Below are 6,041 nucleotides of genomic sequence, written 5' to 3' on the forward strand. Positions count from 1 at the left end.
CAAACAAAACTGAGCACATCATCACATCACAGGCCTCCTGACAGAAGCTCAGGATAGACTGTAGGGTGTTCCTGTTTGATGTTTCCTCTTCCTTTCTCTAAAAGGCCTGTGTGTTGCCAAAATATTTTCCCTATTCACACAACAACAAACTCCTGGAGGGTCAGATTCCGCCATTAGATGCACATGGGTCTCCGTCTCTCCCATTGCAGTCATTAGAGGCTTATCAACGTAGAATTTGGCATCACTGTTAACTCCTGGAATTTTTCCTCCATTTGCATTTGCAAGTATGCTAAAGAGTTGTGTATGTGCCTAGAGCTTTGGATAATGCATTAATAAAAAAATAAAGATTGCTCAACAAAACCATCCCGTCCAAGAACCAGAAATAAATCCACAGTACATTTGTAGGAGAAACAGGAGACTTGTATCAGAGGGGTAGCCGTGTTAGTCTGGATCTGTAAAAGCAGCAAAGAGTCTTGTGGCACCTTATAGACTAACAGACGTATTGGAGCATGAGCTTGTATTACAATGGGCTTATCTGCATTGCTATGTTTTTTTTAAAACCTTCTGGTGAGCTTCTCGTCTGGTGAGCATGCCATGGAAACAGCTGCATCTGCCCGAACAAACGCTTTGCAACTTAATGACTAGTCTCTTGAAAATACCACTATAAAAAATTCAGCACTTGCAAGCAGTTTATGAAGTCCTGTTACATTCTGACCTACAACTTTAAATCAAAACAGTTGCTAGCTAATTACCCTGTGGAGCCTAAGAAGGAGAGCGACACACAGCTGGTGGTTCTGGTACTGGTAAATGAAGGTTGAGAGGTGAATAGTAGTGGTTCTTTGAGTTACACCCCAGGATGCTAGGGAATAATGCAATTAGGAGGCAATTGGAACTGCATTGCCAGTGGTGGTGTTCAGAGTTGCAGGGAAACAGTAATGAGGTAATTTATGGTTTTTCCTTGTTGCAATGGCTTGCTGTCATGTTCACCACCTCAAACCCACCGTTTCATTACAATAAAACTAGTCATTAAAATGGCAGAGAGAGGCTTGATTCAGATATGTCATTATGAAAAAATTTAAACAGAAAAGACAGCTGTATACATGGGACTGAATGGAATTTGTGAGCTGAAAATCTACAGGCTCCATCCTGCACTGCTGGTGGGAATTTGGCCATTGACTCTACAAAGGCCCCGAGTCATTCTCAGGCCTATACTGGATAAGACTGAAGGATCCTAGCAACAGAAAGTTTGACTTGTGAGGAGGCTGTGTCAATGGGAAGAAAGCTCCCCTCCCTTGTGAGGGCTCTCATTGGGCTAACAGCCCCATATGAATCGCACTGGCTGGAAACAGGCCAGGGCCAGCCAGGGGATGTGTTGATTCCATGCATCTCCTTAGTGCCTCTGCCACTGGGACTCCTGTGAGTGTCAACCATAAATTAAAGCTGCTTTCCCCTGGAGGAAACCCTAAAAGAGAACAGGTGGTGGAAACGCAAGCACTACTATCTGATTCAGGGAGGTGTAAATTGCACCCTGGTGAACCAAGTCCTGTGTATGCTACATGGTTTTCCACATATAACATAAAAGGCAGTTTGAAGAAAACAAAAGGAGTACCACAACAATGTAATGTCGGCAGAAAAAGTAGGTTTGAGAGGGGCCACAGGATCTGGTAATGTAAGCCTCAGACTCTGAAGCAGGAGATCTTCAATGCTAATCCTAGCTTTGCTACTGACTCACCTTATGCCCTTGGGCAAGTCGTTGAACCACTCTGTGCCTCAGTTTCCCTGTGTATAATCCCTGTTGTGAGGTTTAGTTAACACTTGGACACTGCTATATGAGTGCTAAGTATTATTAATTTACCATTTTTGTACATAGTATTGAACATCTGTCACTCTGTGAAGAACATTTTTTAAGTAAAGGTCCTAATGCAGTTGCAGCTTTCATGTTGGAATGGGTGAGCCCATTAGAGTAGAATAAGAACTATCCCCAAATTTTCTGTCCCTGTGAACTGAACTGGTCTTGAGATCCAAAAAAAGTCCCTTTAACCTTTAGCCTGCCTCTTACTATCCTGTGCGCCTTGCCAGTCTCACCCTAATCTGTAAACACTAACATACAGGAAAGAGGCTGTTCTCGTGATGTTGCAAATCTGGCTTTGCATAGTCACGAGGGCTGGGTTAGCTGGGAGTAAGAATAAGCATTCCAACACTGGATTTCAATGGGAAAAGTAGCTGGCTTTGAACATGGCTTTTAAATAAACTTGCATATTTAAAAATGTGTGTGTAAATGGAGGTTTCTTTCTAAGTTAGTTTGGGTTTTTTATATGTTATAGGCAGAAGGGAGCTTGGATTTGTGCATTAATTTAGATAATTTCTATTCTTTCTACGGATAACCAGTGCTTTGCTGATATCCTTCCTCCAGTCACTTGCAGACTGAACATTGTAGCAGAACGTACTATTATTGTTTTCTTTTTTTCCCCATTTATAATGCACATGTTAAAAGTGCTTTTTGTAGGCTTTGGATGCCTTTGCTGTACATTCAAAATGCAATCACAAAAATAATTTAAACCAGCAGCTGCTCTTCATCCCACAACCAGAAAATACCTGACTAATGGTCGCCCTTCATCAGTTCCTCTACCCTGCCACTAGATACGAGAAATCTGGCCACCAGTGCACAAAAGATTATGATGGTAGAGGTAATGGAGGAGAATCAAGTTGTCTAATGGGTTATTTAGAGGGTAGAACTTGGACCACCGTGTTGTGAACTACTTATGTTGAACTATCTATTTGATCTTGTGTTTATCTGTGACACTGAGTACCTTTCCCAGACCTGAAGAAGAGCTCTGTGTAGCTTGAAAGCTTGTCTTTTTCTCAGACAGAAGTTGGTCCAATAAAAGATATTACCTCACCCACCTTGTCTCTCTAATATCCTGAGACTGACATGGCTACAACAACCCTGTATATGCAAAGTTTAACAGATAATGGGATTTCTGTGCTTGCATCTCATGTACCATCTTGTTCCTAACACCTCATAAATGTGCCAACCTGCCAAACAATTGAAATGAATTGCTAGAAGTTCCTGGAAACTTATCACTGTCAGCTTCATAGTCCTGACCCCTCTTGTTAAAGTTTCCCTATTCAGTGCCAATGAGTGGCACTTGAATTCGTCCCTGACAAACGTTTCACTTTTTACTGCAACAATGATCTGAATGTTGGATGTCTGTAGTTGTCACTTGTGCTCGTTTATGTATGGGATGTTGTAAGGGTCCGGTGTGGGGGCTCGGCCGTCCCAGGTGCGGCCGGGAGCCAGGCCGCCTCACTACACGGCCTAAATCCGCAAATCAGTCTCCGAAGGTCCACGGGCTCAGTCCCTCAGGCAGGGGCTGAGCAACAATAAACAGAGTCAGTAATTTAAGCCCCAGGCCCTCAGTCAGGGCAGGGCAACCAACAGCAGTTCTAGCTCAGACCCTCAGGCAGGAGCTGAGCTACACCAATAGTTCAGGGCTCAGGTCCTTGGCAGCAGGAGCTGAGCAACAGCAATAGTTCAGGGCTCAGGTCCTTGGCAGCAGGAGCTGAGCAACAGCAATAGTTCAAGGGGCTCAGGTCCTTGGCAGCAGGAGCTGAGCAACAGCAATAGTTCAAGGGGCTCAGGTCCTTGGCAGCAGGAGCTGAGCAACAGCAATAGTTCAAGGGGCTCAGGTCCTTGGCAGCAGGAGCTGAGCAACAACAATAGGTGAGTCCAGACTTCTATGTCTGAGCGCTGGTGTGAGGGGGAGACTGCCACCCGTGAGAGGGGTGGCAGGGGGGACACAGGCCCACCCACTCCACTGTGTCCCAGCCCGGGGCCCTAACAGCAGCAGTTAGTCTGCTGCTGGGTCGGTGGGGTCCTGACCGCAACACACCGACATTGGCTCAACGTCTGCTGTAGCCAGACTGGGGTCAGCTACCCCCGGGCTACTTTCCATTTCCCCCTCCATGGGTACCTGCTCATTACTGGTGTCCGGCGCTGGGTCCCACACCATGGGCTCCTCGTCGGGCTGAGAGCCAGCTAGCTCGGGCTGCTCCTCAGGACGCGGGTCGGGGTTACACTCGGGCAGCTCCTCGGGGTACCGGGCTCGGGGAAGGCTCGGCCAGTCCTCCTCAGGGTACCGTGCTCGGGGAAGGCTCGGCCAGTCCACTTCAGGATACCGGGCTCGGGGAAGGCTCGGCCAGCCTTCTTCAGGGTACCGGGCTCGGGGAAGGCTCGGTCCCGCAGGAGCTTGGTCAGGAGCGTCTGTCCTCTCCGGCCGCCGGGCTGCAACTGAGCGCTGGGCCGGGGCTCTTATACTTCCTGTCCCGCCCCTTGACTTCCGGGGGACGGGGACAGGCGGTAGTGGCTCCGCCCACTGTGGCGGCTGTTCTGGCTCCTCCCTCTCAGGAGCGGCCGGGAGCCAGGCCGCCTCACTACAGATGTATATTGGAAACACATGATTATCTTATGGAAGGGGCAGAGAGGTCCTATCTTTATTAGTTATCTTTCCTCTCCCTGTTTCCGTACATAGTAATCTACATTTTAAAACCGGCCTTGGATTCCCAGCCACATGACAATAATTTTTCTCTCAGCATCAGCAACTACTATCAAGGAAAATGGTGAGAAGCTATTTTTTTTCCTGAGTAATTTACATTGTTTTTGCTGCTAAAAATGGGTCTGGTGTTATGCACCATATATAGTAGCTGTTCAAAACACACTAGTCTCATTGTGGGAGCAGGAAGTGTCAGTCTTTTCGTCAAGGCCAGGAAGTTGCTCTTCCTACATGGTAGGAAGTTCCAGCTGTGTTGTTTCGGAATTGTCTGATTCTCAAACTGCTTCTCATGCTCTGTGGGGTAAAATCTCAGCTAAGAAAACTCTGGGAAAGTAGCTATACTGTGGCAAGTGTCACTGCAAATGTACCATTTCCTGAGGCCTGACTACAATTGGGCGCACGTGACCATACAGAGCAGTGTGAAGTAGTATTGAAGGCAGTTACGTTCTGTGCTGGCGTAAGAGATCACCCACACTGATGTGATTACAGGAGAAGGGCCATACAATTTAAACTCTTTAGGTCAGGGTGTGTGCACTGTGTACACTGTCTACAGCAATACAAATAATCCCTAAGGGAAGAATTTTCAAACATGTCTAAGACCTATTTTCAAAATGACTTAGGCAATTAGGAACCTATTGGGATTTAGGCTCCTAAGTGTTTGTCACTTTAGAAAATGGGACTTTGGCACTTCTGAAAATTTTACCTAAATATTTTTTAATCAAACCTCATATTTGCCTACAAAACATACAAGCCAAATAAGCCAATGCACATGCAAAGCACCTATTTTGGAATGCACAAATTAATAACCGAATGTACACTGTCCATGTGCAGGTGTAGCTGCCTACCTGCCTCCAGGAGCATGTTTGGAAGGGAAAACTTGGTTGTCTATTTTTTAAAAAAAGTTTGGCCTTTTATGCTATTGGGATAAATAATGATATGAAATTTTGCTCAATATTTTCATTTAATTAAAGTATCTTTTTAACCAATGAACCCTTCTATCTCATGTCTAAGGAGACATGCCCGATGACAGCTCAAATCACACATCACTACTTAATGCCTGTTTTCAGGTTTAAACATCACATTTTTGTTTTCAAGCTGTTACATAAACATCCTTTAAAATGACTTGTAGACAGGCGTGCATGCTGTGTAATCGCAGAACCAGCTGGGACACGTCATGAACAGTATTGTTTGGTAAGAGTGTGTCTGTACACCTACAGCGATTTGATGTTATTTTGTATGTATATATCCATAAAAACAGACATATCCTTACTCTTTTTGTTACTAACAATAAGACACAAGCAGTTCCAAACAGTTCAGGAGAAAGAACTAATTTAAGGGTTGTAAAGCACATTACAAGGGAGACTGTAAAAACTCAAAGGACAAGGAAAGTCAAGTGAAGTTGGGTGCCTACCATCCCTTTGTACCACCAAAAATTTCCCATTCATATTCTCCATATAGAGTCCAATCCTGCAAATCCGTATTCCTATG

This window comes from Mauremys reevesii, linkage group 3 (genome assembly GCF_016161935.1).
Source record: "Mauremys reevesii isolate NIE-2019 linkage group 3, ASM1616193v1, whole genome shotgun sequence".
Lineage (NCBI taxonomy): Eukaryota > Metazoa > Chordata > Testudines > Geoemydidae > Mauremys > Mauremys reevesii.